Genomic DNA, 27,425 nt, shown 5'->3' on the forward strand with positions numbered 1-27,425 from the left:
GGCCCTCGAGAAGCCGGTACGAGTGACAAATGCCTTAAAGACTGACTCTGAGGCCTCAATTTCATCAGATGATTCTATTCTCTTAGCTGTTGGTTCCTTGGACAGAAATCACCCCTTCCATAGGGATCACTGTAGCATTGATCACAGATAGAATTCTGAAGGCAGATGCTACAGTAGTAACAAATTCTCTCATTTTTTTTAATAAAAAAGAACAGTCTATCTAGCCCCTTTACCTTACCTGGGCATTATCCTACTGCTTTGATAAGATCATCCAGCAAGTGATGGAGGAAAATGTAAATCTCCTTGGATTTGGAAAGAAAGCACTTCTGGTGACTTGGCCAGCCCTACCACTCTGTTCTGGATCCTCTACCCATGGAGGCTGGATCCCAAGCATAGGCAGGAACTTGTTGAACCTCGCCTCAAACAAATGGGGGCGAGGGGAATAGTCTAGTCAGAGCTCCCTCCTCCTGATAAGATCTGGACAGCTTTCCTATTTCTTGAGAGGAGAATATGGAAGGTTATGAAGCTCTATGACCTTTCTCAGAACAATGTTTGGATTTTTTTGACTTGTGTTAATGGGAGTCCTCCTTGACTTCCAGTTTCTCTTTACCAATGAGTGCGTCATTGATTCAAACAGAGGAGTTTCACTTTAGACAAGCATTTTAGGGGCTCTAAGGCAATCAGTTCAGTCTTTGGAGGCCATTTGCTCCTAGTGGAAACCAGAGAAGGCTGGCTGGTTTCCTCTCACATGTGAATATTTAAGTGCTTTGACAGAGACCCACAGGTATCCACTGTAGGGGAAGGCTGAGGAGTGGTAGCAAGTTGCAATAGCTGAAAATAAGGGCATGTGGGGTAGGATGTCACATACATTGCTTCAGGGGTGCTAGAACAATTTGTACAGTGGGGATGCTAAGAGCCACTGAACCAAATTGTAAACTTTGTACGTAATGGAAACCACTTCAAGCCGGGGGGGCTGCAGCACCCCCAGCACCCATGTATTGCTGCCACCCGAGAGCGAGTAAGAGAGAGAGCGTCTTCATTACCGCCTGGGGAAAGTGTAGCTGCCTTAAACTAAGGTGGAAGGGCTGGAGCAGCCCACTTGCCCCTGGCAGGAGACTTGAAACCCTAAAGGGAGAGTTGATGTCATGAGGCTGTCCCTCTGCAAAGCCCACTAGAGAGAGCAGAGGCCCCAGTAGGGAACTGCTTTGCCACCCTCCCCCACTGCAGCTGCTGCTGGGCACTGAGGTGTTGGCTGCACGGACTCCTGAACTGGCAAAGGCGCCACGGCTGCCTGCTGTTATACTGCTAAATCTCTCGAAGAGCTGGGGAGCAGAAAAGCGTCTGAGCTGGATGGCTGCTCCTACAGCTAGACACTTGTCCGGCCCGAACACCAACTGTGGGGCTGGACCTGTTCCTCATCAAGCATCAGAGAGAGAACTACCTGCCGCAACCCCTGCATGCCAGAGCTGTTCCATCTCAACCCTGCCCAGCCCTCTTCCCTTGCTTCATCATTTTGCCAATTCTGACAGGGAGGCAGGGGAGGGAAACAACAGCCACAGGGCCCCAGAAAGCTCAGCTCCCACTGAATGTGGTTCCACTGTCAGAATTTGGTAGGGGGCCAAGCTGAAGATAAAGTTAATTTATCTTAAAAAAATAAAATAAAGGAAAACTGGTTAAAAGACTCAAATCTGCTGCTTGGGCTTCTTTGGAAGCAGAGAATGCTGGGTAATTCTCCAGAGGGGCAATCTCTAGCCCCGGCACCACAAAGGTTTGACCTCCATCCAGTTGTTTAGGCTGCTGGACACCAGCGGGGAATAAAACCAGGAATCCCAACACCCTTATGAGGTAGGGAAGTCTTATCAGTATTTTATAGGATAGGTAAATACACCACTTGACAGTTTTCCCAAAGTCATAAGCAAGTCAGGGGCAGAGCCAGGGATAGAACACAGGAGTCCCAGCTCTTCACTTTGGTGACCACAAAAGTTTTTGGTTTGATTCCTATTAATTCTGCAAGGTCAACACAGCTACGGGAGGAAAGGTGAGAGAGTTTGATTCTCATCTGATTCAAGTATCATAATAAATGGGATAGTTGCATAACTGGGATGTCCAGGTGTAACAGAGAAAGATTTTTTGCAGGTGATGATGAGGCACAAGCCAGAAAGAATGCCATTTGATTTCAGATCCTAGGCTGAGGTGCAGGGCTGACAGAAATGTGTTTTACCCCTTTATAATCTAAGCACATTTAACCTGGAGTCACAAGGAGAAACTGGGAGCTCCAAAGTGCTATTTTTACAGTAAAAACACACTTTAAATGGTTTAGATTTAAAACAAAATCAAAACACACAATTCTTGAGATGTGTTATATTAATATTAAAAAAAGAGGAGTGCTCTGCTCCTAGCAACTATATCATCCACATTTTTTAAATAAGCGTCTCCGCTGCCCCTCCCTTCCTCTGTCTAAACTTATGAAATTAACAATCAACTTATAGAAATAGCAGCATCTATTCTCTTGTGGTTCACTGAACTGTGATTTGCTCATCTGGTTCATAGGTATGGCACAACAGGATATAAAAGATGATAGCTAAATAGTTTCCATTAAAGATCATCCAAAAAATAGCAGAATTTTCCTGTTAGCAAGATGCCTCATCTCTGGATATTTCAAAGATTTAATTTACTGCCCATCGGCCCTTGGTTATTTCACTTTTACAGGGGAGGAGAGGGAGGAAGAAAGAGAATGGGGGGGGAGGGGGGATAATTAGCTTCACTTGTAAAATGTTAGTAACCATCCTAATACTAAGTAGAATGCGGAGCCTATTGGGGGGTCTAATAGATTTCAGGGTATTGTTCTTTGTGAGTAATAAAGTGCAGGGGGTGGGAGGGGGGGAAGGGAAATCAGTAAGTGGATATTACTTCTTACCACAACCCCATATGGAAGTAATCAAGCGCAAGGGTGGCAGCTGGAGCCAATAACAGTCACCTGCAGTTGAGGGACATGGGGGTTTCGGATGGGTTTTTAATGCTAATTTTCTTCAGAAACAATGAGCTAGAAAAAGCAGAGTAACAGACGAGGCTGGATGAATAGAGACCAGCCAGAACAATAGCTGCACCTGGTGTTAAGAGCAAAGGAACAGAGCCGGCACGCGTCAACAGCATAGGGCACATCTGTTACCCTCACAATAACCCCCCCATCCTCCCTTCCCGCTCCTCCAGCATGGTAAGTAATACGAGGTCTTTAAACATTCACAGCTTGCAGCTCAGCAACAGGTTTGAGTTCTTTCAAAGCAGCAGCATTCTCTGCACACTCCCTTTCCCTCCTCATTTAGATTTAGTTAAATAACAGACAGCTGTCAATACAGGGATGGCTATTTAAGTTCCATGGTCAGACTGGAAGAAAGTCGTCTGATTTGTGGGCCAACTGATAGATTTTTGGCTTTTCGTCATGCAGCTTTCGTGGCACTGAAGAGTAACAGTGGACACTTAAAAGTTCCAGCCGCTAACAACGTTCTTCTATCCGAAAGTCCACCCACCTGATCATGAATTGCAATAGAGATGCCACAACTAAGAAAGGAGGAAATGCTGCATCAGAGCAGGGGATTCCGGACAATGAAACTCATTAAGCCTTGTTTTAAAAACTCAGGGTAGGTTTTAAAGTGACACTGCCCAAAGCTGTTAAGAACAATGTTAAATTACTTGGTTTGTAAAGTGCTATAAGAATACAATGAGTTAAGACTCTTAATACCGAGCGGATGGTGACAGTTTTACACATGTGGAAATCCAGTTTATGGGGAAAAAAGTCTACAGCCTGTGTATACGGGTCAGACTAGAAGTTCACAATGCTTCTGTCTGGCCTTACAGTCTATGCAACTGAGGAACAAAGAAATTACACGCCCCTGGTCACGCAGAAAATCTCTAGCAGATCCAAGAATGGAACCCAAGTCCGACTCCTAGTTCCATACTTTAAATACAAGACCACCACTTCCCTGTACTTCAAGGCCCCTGCTATCAAATGTAAGCAGAAATATGGGTATTTTCTGATACACTTCAGGAGCCACTTCCAAATCTTTGTAAAAGTGAAGTAAGTAAAAGAACATCTCAGAAGTAAAGTCTAATTAGCCTTTGTGTAGGGTACAACATGGCTTTCCCAATGACCACTGTCAAATTTTTCTTAGAACACAATTTTATACCTAATCTCTGAAAAACAATGGAGTATGTAAATATTAGCTAGACATCAAGTTTGGTCAAGGAAGGTTTACCATCTATCTCAGCTCTTCTAGCATGTAAAAAAGAGTAGGTGACACTAAGTGACTCTCTTCAGTTCAAATTTAAAAACACAATATTATCTAATGCTGCCCATAAGCCTTTTAACAAATATCTCCCTCCACACATTTCACAGATGTCCCTTCATATTCTGTTGCATTGTACTCAGCGATCTAGTAATATAATGGGAACAGTGTCTGGGTACCAATCAAATTAGAGATTCTTTCTCCAAATCATAAAAACTATAAATGGGAAAGCGAACAGTCCATTTAGTCGTCCCCATACCAAATCAGGGTTGTAAACCATGGTATTTTCTACTAAGAGTAACTAAACATGGCATTGGGAGTTTCCATGTTTACAATCCCAATTACTTACACAAGACGCTGAATCTGGAACTGCCAGCCTTGCAAACTTAACCTGGAATCCAGAAGTCAGGCACTGTTCTTTCCTTCTTGTGCATTACCATCATGACTAAAAAGTTCTGCAGGCCAAATTATGCCTTCAATGACATGTGAGCCACGCCTTCGCCTTCAAGTGGGTATGCAAAGGTGTAACCAATTGGGACTTGGTAAACAATTATGTTGATGAAGCCCTAGAAAAAATCAAATCCGGATCTCTCTTAGGGTATGTCTACACTGCAATTAGACACCCGCAGCTGGCCAGTGCCAGATGACTCAGGCTCGTGGGGTTCAAGCTAAGGGGTTATTTAATTGCAGTATAGACAATTGGGCTCAAGTTCTGGGACTCTCCCACCTCACAGGGTCTTAGAGCCTGGGCTCCAGCCTGAACATCTATGCCACAATTAAACAGCCCCCTCAGCCTGAGCCCTGCAAACCCAAGACAGCTGGCACAGGTTTTTAATTGCAGTGTAGACATAACCTCAGTGATGATGGCGCTGTAGGCCTATGAGAACTGACCCTGTAAAATTAGAGCCCCATCTAAAACCCATTGAAATAGATGGGAGTTTTTCACTGACTTCAGTGGGCACTGGATCAGGCCCTCAGCACTATTAGCAGACACAATTCAAATACACCAAGCAGGTATGTGAAGCAAGAAGATAACACTTTTCCATAATCGCTACTCATAGTGAAATTGCACTTGTATTTGTTTTTTCCAGTTTTAAATGACCCATGTGATGGTGCTTCCATCATTCCTCTAGGAAGACTGTTCCAGTCTAGGAATACTCTTCAGATTAAGAATGTATCCCTGTAGTCAATTTAAGATGTGCTCTAATTAATCTCTTACTCTTAGCAATACCCCACTGGCCCACTCTGAGCAATTCCACTCCCTTTCTGTGGTTACAGCCTTCTAGTACTCAGTTTTGGTTATATTTCCCTTAGTCATCATCCAATCATGCTACACATGCTTAGTTCTCTTAACCTTCTCACACAAATCAGCCCTTCAAGATCCTTAATTTTGCATCATTTTCTGATTTCAGCTCCAATTTGCTGATGTCTTTCAGTATAGCGGTGTTCAGAAAAACGAGAGCTACCACTGATTCCAACAGGTCTGTGTGTAAGCTCAAAAGCTTCTCTCTCTCACCAAGAGAAGTTGGTCCACTAAAAGATATTATACCTCACCCACCTTTTCTCTCTAATATCCTGGGACTGACACGGCTACACCACCACTACTTCCAAATTAACTAAATGTGAGTTAGTGTGACAGAATTAACCAGTTTATTTGAACATAAGCTTTCGTGAGCTACAGCTCACTTCATCGGATGCATACTGTGGAAAATACAGAAGATGTTTGTTTTTATGCACACAAATCATGAAAAAATGGGTGTTTATGACTACAAAAGGTTTTCTCTCCCCCCACCCCACTCTCCTGCTGGTAATAGCTTATGTAAAGTGATCACTCTCCTTACAATGTGTATGATAATTAAGGTGGGCCATTTCCAGCACAAATCCAGGAGAGTGATCACTTTATATAAGCTATTACCAGCAGGAGAGTGAGATGGGGGGAGAGAAAACCTTTTGTAGTGATAAACACCCATTTTTTCATGATTTGTGTGCATAAAAACAAACATCTTCTGTATTTTCCACAGTATGCATCCGATGAAATGAGCTGTAGTTCACGAAAGCTTATGCTCAAATAAATTGGTTAGTCTCTAAGGTGCCACAAGTACTCCTCTTTTTTTTTTTTTTGCGAATACAGTCTAACACGGCTGTTACTCTGAAATGTGGCAGAATTAGTTCTTAGCAGTTGTGGAAATAGTGAGGCGATGCTGCTTCTTGAGGGTGGCAGAATGCAAGGTCCTAAGTAGACTAATACAAAGTCATGAACTTTCACTTCTTTTGAACAGCTGAATAGTTTGACCAGATCCTATTTTATCCATGCACTCTCCCATTCCTATATATCTATAATGATTATCCATATAATTCTGGACAACCCGTGGGTGTTAAACAAAAAAAAAAAAAAAAACATAGCTAGATGTTACCTCTGTTCTAAGCACTTTTTCCCCCAAATGTTCCCTGAACATCCTGCAGTATTGTTCTAATCTCTTCTTCTCTTTCTCAGGACTCAGTCTTCTGCAGAACTCGAACATGAATTCGGCAGGCTAGTTGTTTAAAATAAAGACTAATAGCCCAATTGTGCAGTCCAAACATGGGCAAAACTCCTGATAACTGGGAGTTTGCTTGCATAGTGACTGCAGGATCAAGTCTTAAATGGAGTAAAGTCATTTCAATGAGTAACAGCATTAACTCTGGCAAATTCTGCAGGTCTTCAATACCATCATAGCTGAAGCTACCCAACTGTACCAGAAATAGCACACACACTGATGCAAATAAAACATAACATGAAACTTCACTGTTAGGAATTTGCACACGCTTGTATGGTTTGTGACATTCTTCCTTCATTCTGGCATGTTCTGGGATGTTAATTTGCACAGCATTGCCCAGTATGCTTTCACAGCTACTTCCTAGGTGTTGGAAATCAAGAGACAAACAGCAAGGTTTAGATGCCCATGTGCAGAGTCACTTTCATCAGCCAAGGTGTTGGCTTGCAAAGCATACGGAAACAGCCTACACCCAGTGAATGTTTGCAAACTCAAGATAAAGAAAATTATTTAAGATGGTAAGAGCATGTAAGTAAGAATAATGAAATGAGACTAAGAATAGGGACATTTAGGCTGACTAGCGGGATAAACTTGCTGCCAGTGAGCTCTATCAGGCTGTGGAACAATTCTCCCAAGGGAAGCCCTGACACTTGACAGGTTTGAAACTAGCTTGTACAAAGCACTAGTAAGTGTACAATAGGGAATAGTCCTGCACTGGCAGGGAGATGTAGTAGATAACCCAACAAATATTTTCCATCTATGATTCTGTAGCAAGGTTTCCCACCCTCACTTTTAGCCTTCAGAACTTAAGTGTGGATTCTGGTATATTTGGTGCAACTGGGCAGCATTTCATGGATGAGCATAAGGGGAACACAATGGATTATAAATGCAGTAGCTCTGGAGTTTAGTGATGCAAAAAGAGAGCCAATAATTGTTAGTGGAATACACAAACATTCAGCCCCAGTGTCAATAGCTCACCGGGTGTTCAACGGTATAATTTTTACAGTAGTATGCCCTGATGGATCAGAGGAACCTTTTTAAAACTGCTGAACCTTTGCAAAAAAAAGGAAAACAAAAAGCAGGTTTAAGATGTATATGCAAGATTGGGAATTCCAGTAGAATAAAATGGAATCCAACGTACAGTAGCCTTGCAATATAAATTTTAACAGCAAAGAGATGTTACTACATCACAAAACTGAACTGAGGTATTTAAATGTTGGTAGCATCAATAGCTGCTTTTGAGAGTATAAAGACAAAAAGGTAGCATTCTCACGCACAATGCAGAGAAAAAATGTGTGTGTGGGGGGAAGCATTAAAATTAAGAACATTTGGGAGCTGATGGAGGAGACACAACCCTATAAATTTACTCCTATATTATAAATCTCAGTTTATAAAATATGATTTTGCAAAACTGAGAATATAGCTTGCCACAATGAAAAACACATTGCATTAAAAAAATCCTCCCACTTTTCCATTTCCCATTAGACAACGAAATGATCAATGCTAGCCTTCTACCCAGGAAAACCAAACCCTTCCATCGCAATGTAAAGAACAGAAAGCTCTAACGCAGTTCTCCTTAGAAAAATAGTTTACTATTTTTTTAGCTGCATAATCCACGTACCAAATCAGCTCATCTATTGAAGTTTTTACCAGCAGAACCACTGCAGTCTAAACGAGATGAGATGGTTAGAGAGGGGAGGGCGACATTGCAAAGCACTGCATATGTAAGGGTTCACATACACAGACATACACCCTCTCACACGATCTGAGCTCAAGGTTCAACTGATCCACACAACAGAAAAATGTTTCTACTCTTAAAAATTAGCACACAGCAAAACAGCATAACAAAAAAACAAACAAACAAACAAACCCCACAGCTAAACCTCTTAAAAATGTTTTTAAATCAAATTTAAAAATATTGCTTACCCGAAATATCCAGGTTACAACAATCCAGCTGCTGTAGAATTCACCTAATTTCTTCGACATAAATAAAATGCTCCTCTTTTTTTGCTCTTAATCTTCGAGCACAGCCTCAGACCAGCCTTCCTTCTTTCATTAGCTGGACATGTGTCAGCTCTCTCACATCTGCGATTTCTCACTGACTAGAGCCGCCTGTCCGATCCCAGGGAAACACAGATGGATCCCAGATGGGAAGGTCCAGCCAAACAGACCAGCTCTTTACCTCGCCAGAATACCCAGATATAGACACACACCCTCCCTTCTTTCTCTCTCTCTCTCTCTCTCTGTTACCAGGGCTCCTTGCCAGCTGATGTCACTAAGCACACACCTACCAGTGACTCTCAGCCACTTTGACATTAACTTGTTAAATACCCATAATTTGTTTATGGCTGACAATAACATTGATACTGTGCTACAACAATCCATGCTAGCTCCCTGTGAAGAGGGGCTTCAAAGGATAAGACTATTGGACGTTCAACTGGACTGACCCTTCCAAAATCCTTTATGCCTTCATGCTTACACAGCTCTTGTTTGTGGAGAATGCCTGTTGTAAATTATTCTCGTAGGCAGCCTGTAGTGCTGAAGAGAGCCTTAATTTTAGCACTCAGTTTTAAAACCTGGATTTGGATAAACTGTTTGGTAAACAAATTAATTTTCTGAAGGTTTCCTAGTACATGTAAATCTTTCGTGTAAACAGCCTTCAAATTTCAGTCCCAGTTTGCAAAATTGCAAAGCTGGCATGTGTTAACAATTAGAAGCAATAAGAAGATACTATTCTCATGGTGCAAGAATATATAACCAGGGCTGGAAAACTCAGAGGGGGAGTGATTAAATACGTAACATACTAATCACAGAGGAGGTGAACTGTTAAAGAAAAACATGCCTTATTGTTTAGTGCTATGTATAGTGGATTCATGGGATAAATCTTTTTTTTAGCAGTAATCAAGGAAGCTCATAGAAGAAAGCCATTGGACACAACCAACTTGGAGTGTTTCCGTAAAGTATTTTGGGCTGGTCTACACTAGAAAAAATTAGATTGACCCAGCTATGTCGCTCAGGGATGTGAAAAATCCACCACCCCAAACTGACCTAACCCCCCAGTGTAGACAGCACTTGTTCAAAGGAAGAATTCTTCTGTTTACCTAGCCATTGCCTCTCAGGGAGTAGATTTACTACAGCAAGAGGGGAACCCCAATCATAACTGCAGTAGGTATCTACACTGAAGCGCTACAGCTGTGCCTATCTACCACTAAGCGTAAGCATAGCCTTAGACATGATAGCTCTGCAACAGGTAAGCACCTCTGCCAGGATTCTCACTTTGCTGTAGCCACTCACCAACATACACCTTGGACAACAACAGACCTCAGCCGGCAGCAGCTACAGTGATCACATTGCACCAGTGCTTCACACATGGAGCCAGATGCTGGGAACTAGGGGTTGCACAGTTCACTTCCACAGACAGTGCCCCACATACAAGGGTCCCTACTTGAGTTCCACACTGCTTCAGCTCCTTGAAGGAGGAAAGAGGTGACCGCACCACCACACTGCCTCTGGGGACTTCCTTGAGCTGTGCAGGTTCAAACATGTAACATGGCCCTTTTAAAAATCCTGTGGGCAACACTGAAAGTTTCCCATCTATTTGTCTGAAAGCTAGGCAGCTCAACAAAACTCCCAGCACCTAATGACAATGTAAAGCCCAACATTGCCAAGACTACCAAATGCTGACTTAAAAAAGGGGAAATCCTGATTAAGATGTAATTCTCTGAAGATCATTGGCACAAATATGGCAGAGGTGGCTGATGATGGATGGTAGATAGTTATTTAGCTTCCCTGAGAATTTTACTGCATGATTCTACCACAATGATATCTAAGGGCCAACGTGCAATGGGACTACTCCAGGCAGAGAGTACTATGTATGATAAAAATACTTGCAGGAACAGGCCCCAGGCTACTGGAACTTATACAGAAAATGAATGGCCTCAGACAATTAGAACCCAGGGATGCTGGCCAATTACTGACCCAAAACTGGTAAGGGTGGTTCTCAGTTATTAAATTCCCAGTGCTTTGTTTGGTTACTGGTCCTCAGAAACCCACAGCCCCAGGCTCACAACAGACATGGCCACTTCAGTGTCTCATCTCCCTCTTCATCCCCAGTTTGCCCTGTTTCTCATCATTCCCAAGTCAAGTCAAGAACGCCTCATTTCTCTTGGGAGGGTGGAATAGAAGGGGATAGGGAGGGAGAGGAGGAGCTTTTAAAGTAAAGGTTAAAACAGTTCTCTGTGGGAGACGGAGCTAGTCCTTCCTAAGCAGCAAGGGTGGGGTTAGAGGTACTGAGGGAAAGAACTCCAGTCACTTGAGCGTGCCCCCTACCAACTCAGTAATAACAACACCCTGGACTCACACATGCTTCTGTCTTCAGCTTTGGAGTTTCAGCCCACAGAGCCACAATCAGGATTTACAGGACCGAACATGTGTGCCATCCTTCCCTTTGGGCAGCACTCTGTCAGAGCATGGTAATGGGGTGTCTGCTCACAAAGGAGAATTTCCTCCTAAATAACATATGAAGTCATTCAATCACAAGGCTTCACCCCTCTTAAAACTTAGTTGGTGGGGATTGTTTTCTATATTTAACTATTAAAAAAAAAAAAAGGTCTATTCAAATATCCCCAAAGCCTCTATTTATTTGTGCTCTACAGTCAGTCAACCAGCCAGCACAGGGGGCACTAGTTTCAGCCTATTCTCAGATCTCTATGTCCCATGAAGTGACAACCAAGGTGTCAGTGCATCAATAAGAAAGTTAGCTATAACAAAATGATGTTAAAATTTCAGTTTCCTTGAGAAGAAAGGGTTCAAATGGAAATTAGTAAACCTAAGTGTCCCTTTACAATAGTTTCCCTTTGCAAGAGAGTTCACTTTCAACTATGCTTGTTATTAGTATAGTACATCTGAACGACGTGATTCATTCCAACGGCTAGGGGAGGGTATCACTTGGAGAGCTGACACATTTAGCCTTTCTGCCCCAAAGAAATTGAACCAGAGTTTACATTTGCAATCAGTCCCCTACAGCTATGCAACTGTTCTGTAAAACAGTTTACATCGGAGAGATTAAAGCAGGTGAAGTACTAATCTGTTCATGAGAGGTTTCATTTGAAAAAGTTAGGGTTTTGGGTGTGTTTATCGCCTTTTACAAAGCACATGCAAAATACTGAGGCTCTCAATATTTCACAAAACAAGAGAGAAAAAAAGTGCATCTTAGTTATGCAGACAAAAACAAGTTTAAAAAAGATAAAAAAACCCAAAATTTTAAAATTTAAGAACTATTTTCCTCATGTTTTGGCCTGCAGTCCCAAACACCACCAGGGGAAAAGTCAATTTGCAACAGCTGCGGACAGCTAGTTCAGTCCAAGGACTAAACAACACAATTAGGGAAACCGGGAAAATATTAATGCAACAGCTTCACAAAAACTGTTAAATACTGTTTTATTATTGTTGCGGTGCAAATGTATTCCCCCAAATTCAGAGGCCCTGGGGGCATCTCACCATCCTTATACAGTCAGAAGCATGACTGTATAAGAATGGCACCTTACTCAACAGATGTGCTCTGTGGTTCAGATTCATATCTTTGTTTTGTGACAAAAAAAGTTTTTCCTTTAAGTCCTGGTAGCTAGCCCAGCTCTGAGAGAGAGAACTGAATATTTTTTTTATTTTTATTTTATTTTATTTTTTTTTGCTTTGTCAACTAGGTTCCATCTGCAAAATCCCTTGTTATTGGTTACCGTGCATAAGCCAAAGAACCCATCTCAGTTTCCAGAACTCAAAGTGAGTTTGCAGGATATAGCATTAAAAGAAACAGGCCAGACTATTGTCAGCTACTGCTAAGGAGCACAGATTAAAGGGCGGGGCGGGGGAGGCGGAGAATACAAAAAGATGGCATAGAGCTTGCTCTTGATTTCCACCCAATTCTGCTGTACATACAGCTAGTTCCCAAGTATAAATTAGAACAGGCATAGACTGCTTTAACTCTGGCTGCAAACGGCCCCAAGAGGCCAAAACTGCAGTCAGGAACAGACACAGCACAAGAAAGTCCCAGCCACATCATCTTTCCTCTAGTCAACCCCATATGCTGGCAGCAGTGTGAGGGTGTAGCAGAGGAGGCTCTATGACCGTATAAGTCCCCCATGTGGTGGGATGATCCTCCCAGGGCCAAATATACCAGCTCTACAATCAGATTCCCCACATGTTGCAGTGTAATATGGACACACTGCCCAGATGGATCTGGTCAAACATCTTTTTTCTTGTAACATGAGCAAAGTCGCTCAAGTCATTTGGATACAAATATGAAGCCTCACAGTGCCTTTTTAAGAGAGCCACTTTTCAGAGTATAACCATGGGCGACTAAGATTCCCACGCCTTGAGGTGTGTGATTGGGACCACATCCATACTCTGTGCAAAGAGGCACATTGCAGTATACACAAGTTTTTCAAATCCTTGTTGTACTAGTGGCTTTGATTGGATGTGTCGTACCAGTGTTATTAAAATGACAGAAAGCTACTCTGATAGCAAGGGCACTTCATGATACCACCCCATCAATGGCAGAAAGCTTCTGAGGAGCCATCAGAAGAAAACTACTTTGTCAACAGGCACATGAATTGTTGAGGATTCCCCCCAAACAACTTATTCTTAGGTATTTTTAAAGAAAAAAAAACAAAACCCCAATGTCCTACAAAATTTTATTTCAAGTCGTTATATGCAAGAATGCCTTTGAGACCACTAACTTTTGTTGTAGCAGTCAATTGTCACTCAGCGGCAAAACAAATCTTTCCCCTTATTTTCACAACCCTGAAAATAGTTTTTAAGTGGAGAAAAATCAGAGACGTCAAGGATGTTAAAAACAGTTTACAGATATATTAATTCAGCGTTACAGAGCTATTAGGAAAATTTGCCCACCCTTTACCAAATTTAAAAGAGAATTTAAAATGTTACTTTACTTGCCTGTGTCAAAACAAGAGAAGAGACATACCCACTTCTCATGAAGGTGAACAGAGATGCACTGCACTGAGTAGCCTTATAGGGTCTGTCTACACAGCAACTAGACACCTGCAGCTGGCCCATGCCAGCTGACTCAGGCTCGTTGGACTCAAGCTGTGGGGCTGTTTCATTGCTGTGTAGACCTCCGAGTTTGGGATGGAGCCCGGGCTCTAGGACCCTTTGAGGTGGGAGGGTCCCAGAGCTCAGGCTGCAGCCCAAACCAGGAAGCCTACACTGCAACAAAACAGCCCTTCAGCCCAAGCCCTGGGAACCCAAGTCAGCTGGCACAGGCCAGTCACGGGTTTTTATTTGCAGCGTAGATATACCCATTGTGACAGAAAGAGGCATCACTGTAATAAAGAAAAATATGCACTTATATGGATGTTTTTTAATCTATAGCTATCAATCACTTTACAAAGGCGAGTGAACCTTGATTAGAGGCCTCATCCAAAGCCTGCTGAAGTCAACAGGAGTCTTTCCATTGACTTCCATGAGCTTTGGATCAAGTCTTACGTGACTTGCCCATGGTCACACAGCCCATCAATGCAACCCATCTCCAAACCCCTTGCTCAGTATTCCATTCACTAGACCAAAAGGGAATGGTTTTGTATCGTTTACTTTTCTTTACAAAGGAAAGTATTTCAAAATAAGTTATCGGTGACTCCTTACTACAAAAGCTCAGCAACTGAGAAACAAAGCAAATCCTTCAACTATGGTGGTATTTCTCTGGAGCAGGTCTCTTGAATCAAATTTTCTGCTAAGCTAACCATCCACTCCCTGCGCCTTTGCCAGCAGAAGGAAAAAATATAAAGACAAGACCTACCAACAAGAAAAAATAAACCATGTAAATTGACAGACATCAAGCAGGATCCCTAGTTAAAACAGGCAACTAGCTAGCTTGCTCTGACAGCAGCCATCGCTAAGGATTCTGCAATCCAGATGTTGATACTGTGCGCGGACACCACCATGGAAAGAACTAATACTGCATGCAGCGGCTAGGAAAATTGCTCTCCCCGTCTCTGTGCATTAATCTGGTTCTACTTTCTTCACATGGGAACGTTCCATGGAAAGAACTATGAAAACAAAGCTTGAACACTGCAGACTATTGATATATGCTGCTAGCTGTGGTTTCTGGGAAAGCAGAGAAATCTGGAGAATTTTTCCAGTTTCCAGTGGAATTTTTATGCCTATCACAGTCCATTTCCCCGGCAAACAGAGAAAATCTGAACGTGCTTTAACTTCTATTAAATTCCTCACATATTTCATGATGCACCGTGGCTTTATTTTTTGCTTTCTGGGCTCCTATCTTGGAAAGACACCTCACATTTGTTCATGGCAACCATGGAAAGTATTTACCGTTTTAAGCTCCCCACTTTCCACTGCATAGAAAATAAATCCAAAAGTACCAGGGCAGCCAAAGTCATTTGTCAGGGTAAATGGAAACTGTAAATTCATGCTAAATGGAATGCGATGGAAACCAATTGGAATCCTTCTCCGCTTCTAGTCTCCAAGTTTGGCAGGAAAGTCAAACGTTTGGTTGCCCCTTTTATTCCTTATATGAAAGCCACTAGATCCAGGAAGGGACAGCAGACTTGGATGCTTTTGAAGGTTCAGGGGAAGCTCACTGCCTATTGCTGTCTGGGGGGAAACATGGATAATGCTCATTCAAGTTCGCAAGAGTGCTGCACGGAAGCCATCCTCTCAGGTGCACTGACTGGAGATTAGATCTCTTGGTGTGCAGTAAATTCAGTACACTTAAACATACCTGTTTCAACAAGTTCATTGTTTAAACCAGCACATGGCCGATTCTGTTAGCAGGCTTGTCTACCATAACAGGCTGGCCACCTGTTGGTACCAGTGCAATTAATGTTGATTATTTACATGCACTAAGCAGTCAGGGTTTTACCATTTGGTTTTACTATGTCAGGAGTGACCAAACTTACTGACCCTCTGAACCACATAAGACAATCTTCAGAAGTTCGAGAGACAGGGTTGCACCTGTCGGGGCTTCAGCCCCACTGCTGTGGAAGCCCAAAGCCCCGGCAGGTGTGCCCTGTGAAGCTGAAGCCTTGATACCCCTCTCCCCGCTGGGCAGAAGCCCCTACCCCACCACCCCGCTGCAAGATCCCAAGCTCTCACCACCCCACCCCCCGCAGTCTGGTAGGTGGAGAATATACACCAGGTGATGTCAACTTATTTCAAAGTTTGAACTGGGGATGCAAGGAATTTCATTTAACAGCAAGGTGGGCTAAGAAGTGAGTTGGGAATGAAAGTTCAAGAGCAATGAATTAAGCAGACAGACACTTACTACAATGCAGTCTACTGAATTTGTACAGATAATGTTTTCCACATGAGAAAAATGGAAGGAAAGGTTACCTGTTCATTGTTGCCACTCTACCTCACAAGTGAAGAAAAAAAATACCTGAGAATTTTGTATCCTTTCCAACAAAAGGAACTTTTTCTAAATCTAACACCCTTGCCCTGACCAGAAATCCAAGTCCCTGTAGCCGTCACGGGTATTTAAACCAAACACTGAAATATGGAAAATATGAGTAATCCTATTTGGAAAGAGTAAAACCCAGCCTGCAGAGGATTAAATTTAAACAGTTAGTTCAATAGCTCTGTAACAACAATATTTTCCAAGTGGCAGGATGAAAAGATACAAGATTCTGGATTCGTTCAACTTCAGGTGTTCATTAAAAAGATATATATCCTCATAACTCCCATTTCTGCAACTCTTATCTTTCTTAACTAGTCATCTCAGTCAGGATGATTAGGAATATTTACCACCTTTGGAATGTAAACTGGCTGAAATCTTTTTCTGGCAAACTCAATCACCACACTCAGTCACTTCAAAAACCCTCCAGCATTACTCTCTTATAAACCACACTGAAAATCTTTGACATTTTGGGCTATGTATTTAAAGGGCTTCAATCTTTTGTGTCCCTTTGTGCCCACAAGTCCTGTCTCACAGGTTGAAATGACTGTGCATTCACATTTAGAGAGTTTTGAAAGCCTGTTTCCATGTTCAGTCACATCACTCTTCTTTTGCACATCCTTGGGATATACAGGACTTGTTAGAAGCATCCCTCAATTCACTTTGAACCCCACCCCAAACAATTATTCAAACCTTAGTCCCTCCCCCTCCCAACCCTCCCCCCCCCCCCCAAGAGCGGAAGATCTAGGAAAACAGTAGCAGAGACTGTTAAAAATCTACTGAAACAGGAATTTTCAATGCTGTGATTTGCTGAATTCTCTCTTGTTGTAGGAATAACATTCACAATAAAATGAATGTGATGGATCCCAAACACCTCAAGTAAGCTGTGAAACATACTGTCCCACAGAGGCAGTTTACTTCCTGGTATTGTACTTCCCTCTATCATTACTTTATTCCTTAAAGGCTGATACTTTTCCCAACCCAGCCAATAGCTTGTTTTGTTTCTTTGTCATCACATCTCTATTTTAATAGAGGTTTTTAACCCCTCAACATGGGTTTCTATTTCTTATTCACAAGCATTACACAGAAATAATATTGTTGGTTTTCTTTTGAAATTGCATTTAAAAAACCCCAAAATTTTAGTTGAATAATATCTGCTATCAAGTGGCTGCTTCCCCATGTACCTTACTACCTCTGCGTGATTACAGTGCCTAAATATGTTATGGTACTGGAGAGGCACAGAAGGAAATCATAGAAATGTAGGGCTGGAAGGGACCTCAATAGGTCATCTAGTCCAGGTTTGCTTTCATGGCAGACTACAGCAGTCACTAACCCGATAACTTGAGTTTTAAAACCCAAGTTTCTAACCCAAACCACAACCTCTCTTTAAAAGACTATTTTGCAGTGCACCCAGAAGCTATAAAATTGTGACCAACACTGCACTGCAAACCACCAACTAATGGATTTGAAGTAGCACTTTCCAATGAAGTAATATAAATAAGAATGCCGATTGTTGCCAAACTTTTGTTAGTTTTGCAGATGTAATGCTGAATGGAATTCTCTCATGCCCCTCCCTGATCAAAGACAAAAAATAAAGGGTGACTTAACTTTCGGTTTTGTTTTTATCTAAATGTGAACTTTTTCCTCCCAAAGGCAATCTTTGGCAGCCTGCTCTTGTTGTCAATTGGGCCTCTGGATCATTAGCCTCATAACAAATGGTGGCAGTTGGAAAAGAGACAGACCTTTTGTGCCTGCAGTGGTATTTCAAGCTCTCAGCTCTTGGCTCCATGAAGTCTGATTTAGCAGCACTGCTGGGAGCTATTAGTTTACGAAAGAACCAGCACGCCCACCCAAGCACAGTAGACTGCAAGGGGCTCCTCTTACACTGATGCCATGTGCCTTTCATTCTGCCTGGAGGAGTTTGAAAGGTTGTGGTTTCACTTAGTACAGGAAGCCAATCAAAAACCAGAATGGCCAAGGGAAAAGAGTGGAGGTCAGACAAAGAATGGTCGGATTTCAGCCATGCTGTGGTGTTGGAACATGCAAAGATATTAGTTGATGCACAACTTATTGCAAGTGTTTGTTCTCCCACCAACTTGTAACTTTTAAGATTGTAAATTCCAGCGTCTCCCTTTCATTTGCTCTTCCCTTCACACTGCCCTTTGCTCCTAATTTTCCTTCCTTCTTGGTGTCTCTCCTGCACATTTTCAGCATCTTTTCGCTTTCCTTCCTTTACCATCCTGTTTCTCTCCTTTGTGAAGTTCTTCTCTTCCTTCCCGAAATTCCATCATCCCTGCAAATTCTACCCTCAACTCCCCAGCTATTCCTTAGACATACAGAACCCCATCAATCACTTGTCCCCAAAATAAACTCATTCTACTCCTTTCATCCCCGACACATTTACGCCAAGTTCAGCTACCTCCCCATACCCTTCATTCCCTGCCTCAAATGCTCATTGCACCTCCAAAAGCATACACCTCAATCAATAAACCAAAGGAGAGAGGGAGGGACCCAGGAGGCTGTTCCTCTGCAGCCTGCCAGCCCAGCCAGCTGGGATCTTTGTCTGGGGGAGCACGGAGAAGGAGTGGGAGAAGGAAGGAACTGGGGAGAAGTATGGCTAACTGCTTGCTTGTTCAAATATCCCCATTATTGATAGGCAGCGGCAGCCCTCATCATTGCTCCTTCTCGGACAATGTCGGGCTGCGCCATGAAGAGTCAATAGCTTTTGGGCAGCATTGCTTGGGATAGTGATGCAGCAGCAACCACGGCACTATGGCTCAGAGCAAAAACTGGCGGCTACCTAAGTACAAAAGGCCAATTTTTAAAGGTATTTAGGAACCTAAAGATGCAGATAAGCACTTAGTGGGATCTTCAAGAGCAACTACTTGTATCTTGGCAGTCAGCCCAGGTCCAGTCTGGCTCTCACTACCCAGTAGCTTCAGTGTTTGGGTTGCAAACACAGCAAAGAATAGTTTTTCACACAACGCACAGTCAACCTGTGAAACTCCTTGCCAGAGGATGTTGTGAAGGCCAATATTATAACAGAATTCAAAAAAGAACTAGATAAGTTCATGGAGGATAGGTCCATCAATGGCTATTAGCCAGGATGAGCAGGGATGGTGTTCCTAGCCTCTGTTTGCCAGAAGCTAGGAATGGGCGACAGGGGATGGATCACTTGATGATTACCTGTGCTGTTCATTCCCTCTGGGGCACCTGGCATTGGCCACTGCTGAAAGACAGGATACTGGGCTAGATGGACCTTTGGTCTGACCCAGTATGGCCGTTGTTATGTTCTAAATCCTGCCCAGCAAAGTTATTTTTTCCTGATTCTGCACTGTTTTAAGGAGGCAATGTGGTCTAGTGGAGAGATCACCGGACTGGGATTTGTGAGACCTGGGTTCTCCTCCCAGCTCTGACACTGACCTGCTGGCTGACCTTGAGCAAGTCACTGCGTCACTCTGTGCCTCAGTTTCCCCATCTGTAAAATGGCAATAATGACACTGACTTCCTTTGTCAAGCACTTCGTGATCTGCTAAAGAAAAATGTGATACTATTACTATATCATGAACAAACTTACCTCAGGACAAAATTTATGCCAAGTCTAGGGACCTAAAGTTAGGCTCCAAAATCCATACTAAGAAAACTAAAGAAAAGGTTGCCTCATTTTGCAAAGGTGCCTCAAGCAGCAGCAGCAGCAGCAGCCCTTCACCTTGCTCAGTACCCTCTGAAAATTGGGCCACTTAAATCTGTAAACCCCTAAATATGGATTTAGGAGCCCAACTTCCACGCCAACATGTTTGAAAATCTTTACCTTCACCTTTTGTCACAAATGAGGCTTTCTTCCAGCACCATGAAGTATGTCACGAGGAGGTTCACGATTACAAGTTTCCAGGAACAATATTAGCATTCCTACAAGTTTGGTGAGAAGTGCTTCTCCTAAGTGAGCTCTTGGATTGCTACGTTGAGCAAAAATAGTCTAAGCTCTTTTAAAATTCACAGACAAAAAATTATGATGGGACTGAGGGTCACCTGAAGAAGAAGAGCAGCTCTGTGTAAGACAGCAAGCTTGTCTCTCACCCCAACAGAAGTTGGTCCAATAAAAGATATTACCTCCCCCACCTTTGTCTCTAGAATTTAATAAACAATTCCGTTGAGGATACACAAGAAAGATATCAACTCCAGCTCGTTCCCTTAGGTGTGCTGGCTCAGCAGGGTGAACAGGAGGAAAAAGCAGAAAAAAACTGTTTTAGTCACTAAAGTGAGCAGATATGACTGAATACTCACACAAGGGCAGATTTGCTATGTAGCATGGGGCCATTTTTATACAGACACCTTTTCAGAGTAAAACTGCAACTTAAGTTAACACCGTAAATACAGTAGCATTACTCGCTGTGAATTTATTTCATTGGACAAACATATTATGCACTGTAACTTCCCTTACATGTTGTGTTAGGTCTCAAAAACTAATATTAAGCCAGTGCCACAGGAGAAACATCTGAAATCAAGTGTATGCTGACAGAACACACCAACCCACCTTCCATTACAAACTTAAGAACTACACCAATGCTAACCATTAGTAGCTACCTAGAAAGCATGGGTCCAGTTCAAATAGGGAAGTGCAGTGAGCATCATCAAAACTCCAAGCCTGGCACTTTTCAGTGTAAATCTGTGTGTTTTGGCTTTGCTTATTCCTGACAGAGGATTAAGCTGACCTGTCTATTTTAGGGTTTTATACTGCTGCCCACCACCATGGTAGATGAGCGCCTGGCCACATCAAATAAATAGTGACGTCCCTTGTGGAGTTATCAATAAATACAAAGGAATAAATCATACTCAAAGCTTTCAAAAATTACTTTTCCATCAAAAATACCTCATTAATGGAAAATGCCCCACTGCCATGAATATGTCCATCATAGAAATGCACGTTTTCTAATTAAAAGCATAGGGTTTTATTCTCAACACCACAACATAGAACTAATTAGTAATGTACCTTATCATCATAATACAAAAAGAAAAGGAGGACTTGTGGCACCTTAGAGACTAACCAATTTATTTGAGCATGAGCTTTCGTGAGCTACAGCTCACTTCATCGGATGCATACTGTGGAAACTGCAGAAGACATTATATACACAGAGACCATGAAACAATACCTCCTCCCACCCCACTAGACTCATCAGCCCCTTTATTTTTAAAAGAAATCCAAGTGGCCTGCTCCCACCCAGCACTGCTTGACTGAAAGCTTCCTACAGCAGTGTAAATACAGTGCTCAAGAGGGTGTATTTGACAAATAAGCTAAAAAATAAATAAATCATGAACTATCAGGTAACTTCAAATAAATGACAACTGTGCTGAATATTTCAAAGACAAAAACCTGCAGTTTTCATATTTTCTATTCAGTTGGATTCCCCTTGGATTAAATTATTGGCTCCTGATCCTGCAAAGATTTATGTACATGCTTAATTTCAACCACTGAGAACAGTCCTTTTGATGTCAAGTGTTTAGACTGTGAACACTTTGAGCCAGGTTTCAGAGTAACAGCCATGTTAGTCTGTATTCGCAAAAAGAAAAGGAGTACTTGTGGCACCTTAGAGACTAACCAATTTATTTGAGCATAAGCTTTCGTGAGCTACAGCTCACTTCATCGGATGCATACTGTGGAAAGTGTAGAAGATCTTTTTATATACACACAAAGCATGAAAAAATACTTCCTCCCACCCCACTCTCCTGCTGGTAATAGCTTTCTAAAGTGATCACTCTCCTTACAATGTGTATGTTAATCAAGTTGGGCCATTTCCAGCACAAATCCAGGTTTTCTCATCCCCCCCCCCCCCCCCCCCTGCACACACAAACCCACTCTCCTGCTGGTAATAGCTTATCTAAAGTGACCACTCTCCTTACAATAAGAAAAGGAGTACTTGTGGCACCTTAGAGACTAACCAATTTATTTGAGCATGAGCTTTCGTGAGCTACAGCTCACTTCATCGGATGCATTCATCCTTACAATGTATATGATAATCAAGGTGGGCCATTTCCAGCACAAATCCAGGGCTTAACAAGAACGTCCGAGGAAGGGGGGGTAGGAAAAAACAAAGGGAAATAGGTTACCTTGCATAATGACTTAGCCACTCCCAGTCTCTATTCAAGCTTAAGTTAATTGTATCCAATTTGCAAATTAATTCCAATTCAGCAGTCTCTCGCTGGAGTCTGGATTTGAAGTTTTTTTGTTGTAATATCGCAACTTTCATGTCTGTAATCGCGTGACCAGAGAGACTGAAGTGTTCTCCGACTGGTTTATGAATGTTATAATTCTTGACATCTGATTTGTGTCCATTTATTCTTTTACGTAGAGACTGTCCAGTTTGACCAATGTACATGGCAGAGGGGCATTGCCGGCACATGACGGCATATATCACATTGGTGGATGTGCAGGTGAACGAGCCTCTGATAGTGTGGCTGATGTTATTAGGCCCTGTGATGGTGTCCCCTAAATAGATATGTGGACATAGTTGGCAACGGGCTTTGTTGCAAGGATAGGTTCCTGGGTTAGTGGTTCTGTTGTGTGGTATGTGGTTGCTGGTGAGTATTTGCTTCAGGTTGGGGGGCTGTCTGTAGACAAGGACTGGCCTGTCTCCCAAGATTTGTGAGAGTGTTGGGTCATCCTTCAGGATAGGTTGTAGATCCTTAATAATGCGTTGGAGGGGTTTTAGTTGGGGGCTGAAGGTGACGGCTAGTGGCGTTCTGTTATTTTCTTTGTTAGGCCTGTCCTGTAGTAGGTGACTTCTGGGAACTCTTCTGGCTCTATCAATCTGTTTCTTCACTTCCGCAGGTGGGTATTGTAGTTGTAAGAATGCCTGAGCATTCTTGAGGGTTTGTGTGTGTGTGTGTGTGTGGTGGGGGAGTGAGAAAACCTGGATTTGTGCTGGAAATGGCCCAACTTGATTAACATACACATTGCAAGGAGAGTGATCACTTTAGATAAGCTATTACCAGCAGGAGAGTGGGGTGGGAGGAAGTATTTTTTCATGCTTTGTGCGTATATAAAAAGATCTTCTACACTTTCCACAGTATGCATCCGATGAAGTGAGCTGTAGCTCACGAAAGCTTATGCTCAAATAAATTGGTTAGTCTCTAAAGTGCCACAAGTACTCCTTTTCACTTTGAGCCAGGGACTAACTTATAGTTAGCTACCTGTTTGCATAGTGCCTCACCCAATGGGGCTCAGACCATGGCCTGCAGGTACTACTGCAATCACAATAAATAATAAATGTACACGTACAAGCCTTTAAGAGGACCATTCAAAGAGTAGAATTTTCATTTACATTACAAAAACATCTGCTGAATTACAACATCACACTACTGTAGATCAGAGGACTTCTACAGAGGTTTTATGTTTAGTTTAAACAGTTTGTCAAAAGTTTGTGCAGGGATTCAAGTTAATCAGGGTTTGCCTACAAAATAGTTCCATGGAAAATTCCAACAGGCCAATTCACACAAAAAACAATTTTAAAAATGCAATCTTTTTCAATTTAATCATTAATTTAAATGAAACAGAATTGACCTCAAGGGAGACAGCAAAAAACATCAATTTTAAAGTACAACATTCTCAGTAACGTGCAGGGTTTGGCATTAAGAGTCCTGTGAAGTAGGCATAACTGCCCAAAGTTCAGTGACCCACAAACAGTTTTTGAAATGGCTGGTTTGATTTGACAGCTTTGCTGCCCAGAGAGAACAAACACATCTGAAACATACATTATTTTTTGTTCATTTTATTAATCCTGTGTCCAGCCAACACCTATGTTAAGGTAAAGCTGTGTTTAATTGCACGTGATTCCACTTGGGGTCCATTTTACTCATGTAAAATAGCACATTAGATGTCTTCTTAACTTTTATCAGCTGCGTTTTGATGACTACCCTGAGCATCTCCACCTGTTTGCTCAGATGGTGCAGCTGCAGTTAAAGGCAAACACCTGGCCTTTCACATCCATGCCTTGTGCTTTAAAAGCAGATAAAAGTTATAACAGCTCCCTATAGTACTGATGTCGTTAAGGCCATATCAGCATTTTGACTGTGAATCCTATTTGGTCACTTAAAATGTTGGCCATTTCAAACGCCACTGATCTGAAATTTGGCACATAGATTTTTATATTGAACAAGGGTCACTTACATTTGCTTAGCTTTTGATTGACAGTTCAGCAAAAACAATGAAGTCCTTGGAGTCTCATGTGGTCGGTTTTTTGCCAACCCTAAACCATAATTTTTTTAAAAACGCAACTTTCACACAAATGTAAAGTATCAAGATCCATTAATCATCAATAAGAAAAGGTTTCTTAATGGCCCACATATTAAGTTTGAAAGTCAGACAGAAAAAATATTCTTGACCTGGACAGCTGTTAAGTGTCAGGCCCACTGTCCCAGGGAGAATGAGCATAGAGGAGAGGAAACAGGTTGAAACTCAGTCCAGATGACAGTGAGTTGATGCTGGAAGCAACTGGAAGATACAGCTAGCGTATTTTCACTATATTTGATCAAGGGTGAGATGCTATCAACTGTAATGCATGAGTGTAATCTGGGGGTTGGGTTGGTACACAAATGATCATACAGCATTAATGTCCAGGAAAGCATTTTACCACCTGCGCCTGGCTAGATAATTGTAAATGCTTGTTTTGGATGTGGATCTGGCAACTGTTATCCTTGTCTTTGTCACCTCAGAATTGCTACCTGGGGTTAACACTTTAAATCAATCCAGAAATTTAAGATAGGCAGGCTGCTGCTTTCTGCACTATTAAGTTATGCTTCCAGCTGACAGTGCATGACACCTGTGCTCCATGATCTGCACTGGCTGCCTGTTGGTTTTTCAGACTTTAGATGAAGTGTTGGTTTTGATCAATAAAGCCCTAAATGGCTCTCTCCTCCAGCTGTACTGATGCACACAATCAGCAGAGGCACACCAGCTGGACCCCAATAACTTAAAAGAGATGGGCCTGGCATTAGAGCATTCTCCAAAGGGGACCTCAGTTCTGGAAAAAGCTCCCCCACATCTAAAATAGCCCAGGACTGCTAGCCTGCAGCGCACATTGCAAGACACATACTACAAAACAGGGTGGGTTTTGACTGGGGGTAGATGTGCAGAAGGGAGGGGAGTTTTGGTGATGTACGTTTTTATTTGTTTTTGTAATTTATGGCAGAGGCACCTAGAGCCTTACATATGCTCTATTTTATTTGTTTATAAATCTAGAGAAAATGTCAAAGGCATGTCCATTGTAACAAAGGAGTACCTCCATTTTTCATATGTTGGCTAATTACGCCTGTGTGCAACTTGGTCCTGCAGCTTGGACAATAAAGTAGTTCAAAAAGGACCTAAAGAGTCCAAATTCTTATTACAACTAAAATACTATGTAATTAATCTGATTGCCACATGTATTGATACTTCTACCTTCACCACCACCGTGACCACTCCCCGTAAGCTTCCACGGAAGCAAACGGGATGTTCATACTGCGACTGCAGACATGGTGTATAGAATGGTGAAAAGATACTGTACTCATATATACAGGGGTGAGTTCTCTCAGCCTGCCCAGCCCAAATATGGAAAAGATTATGTGAAAGGTATTTCCCAAGTGAGATGAACCTTTACTAGAATTTAAGTTTTATGAAACTGGATCAGATGCAATAAACTTACATTAGAAGTGGGATAAAGTTTTGCAGTGGCCAATGCTATGTTTGGGTGTAACAAGGACAACCATAATAATCTGGTTGAGGGCATCATTTCAAAAGAAGCTTGAGGGGTCACCATACAGAAGATCTCTATGCAAATGGAAGCTATTTGCCTGACTGATTTGCTTGGTGTCATGTCTAGAAAAACTCTGAACTCTTTCTCTAAGGTTTAGATTAAAAAAAAAAAAAAAGTGATTAGTGAAGGCCAGAAGGAATCTCTGAGACAGGACTCTTGAATGTTAAGAATTGCTGAAGATGCCGTTTGCAAAGACAACCCACAAATCTGTCCCATGGGTCCAAAAGTCAAACATAATTGAACTGACACTTATAAAAGCTCCTCTCATCTCAAGTCACATTTCCAAAACTCTGCACTGCTCAGCCTCCTGGATACTAAAAACTCTTCCTTACCTCAGCCGATTTACAATGGCTGTCTGTAGCCTAGAGGATTTTAACATGAAAATGGAAGAGTGCTGCTTGCCCAACCCATGTGGAATGGATAATCTCAAGTAGATAATCCTGTTTTAATGAAGAAACAGCAGAGCATTTCATGAAGTGCAGAGATTTTCATGAAAGACCTGCAAGACCTCTCCTTTATGGACCTTTCTCATTAAGGCTGCAATACAAACCTCCAAAGTGTATTTTGTATAAGACTATTACGAGTTGTGTAATGAAACACAGGGCCACGGGTACATGATTCTCTTTTCTGTACACAAAATATTTTGAAACCTGCAAAACCACAAGCAGTGCAAACTTCCCTTGCATCCTCACCACAAAAAAAACCCCACAACACAAGCATACCACTCTTCCATCAATATGCCTCACCTCTTACTTGGAGAGGCTCACTTCTAGGAGCCTGAGAGCCCAGTCTCCATGGTCTATTTAATCCCTGGCATCTCCAGTGAGTCTGCCAAAAAGGGACCAACTGTGATATGGACACCTGTCTGCTAGGAATGGACTGAAACCAACAACTCATTTCACACAGGCCAACAAACAGCTGTCAGATGGTAATAACTTTGCCAATGCCAACCTGGGCTGCAGTCGATCTAGAAATGAATGGCTCCATAAACTGCTAAGCAATCTAGCCTCTGTAAGCTTTAATATCAGTGCAATCTGTTGTATTTAAAAACCATAGATTCCAAACAAATTTAACATTATAACCTAGGTATAGATCCCCCGAGCTATATTCAATGCATCTAAATCCTCTATTATATATGTGTATTTAAAAAACCCTTTGTTCTTATAACAAGAACACTAAAGCAGACCACACTGAAGCAACAGTTCACAATGGTTTCAGCACAATCTCTCCTTCCCTCAAATGTAAACACACAACTGGTGAGAATAAACAGTGATTTTCTGGACTGACAGAACTAGCAGTGTTGGGGGGATAATTCCTCTACTGTACCAGTGACTGGAATTACCAAGGCTTTGCCAGTAGCTTAATGAGATGGAAACTCATGTTCCCAATGCCAGGA

At 42.2% G+C, this 27,425-nt stretch overlaps 1 protein-coding gene across 2 annotated transcripts in view; it reads right to left on the minus strand.

Moving 5' to 3' along the window:
- CBFA2T2 (CBFA2/RUNX1 partner transcriptional co-repressor 2) overlaps window positions 1-27,425 on the minus strand; it is a 97,472-nt gene that overhangs the window by 55,645 nt on the left and 14,402 nt on the right. Inside the window, exon 1 of one of the 2 annotated variants that reach the window (XM_073309911.2) lies at window positions 8,744-9,836. The exons of the other annotated variant lie outside the window; for it this stretch is intronic. The gene's annotated coding sequence lies outside the window, so the exon portion shown is untranslated. Of the gene's footprint in view, window positions 1-8,743; window positions 9,837-27,425 lie in introns of those variants that run through there. 2 annotated transcript variants of the gene reach the window in all.

Source organism: Lepidochelys kempii, chromosome 13, assembly GCF_965140285.1.
Source record: "Lepidochelys kempii isolate rLepKem1 chromosome 13, rLepKem1.hap1, whole genome shotgun sequence".
Taxonomy (NCBI): domain Eukaryota; kingdom Metazoa; phylum Chordata; order Testudines; family Cheloniidae; genus Lepidochelys; species Lepidochelys kempii.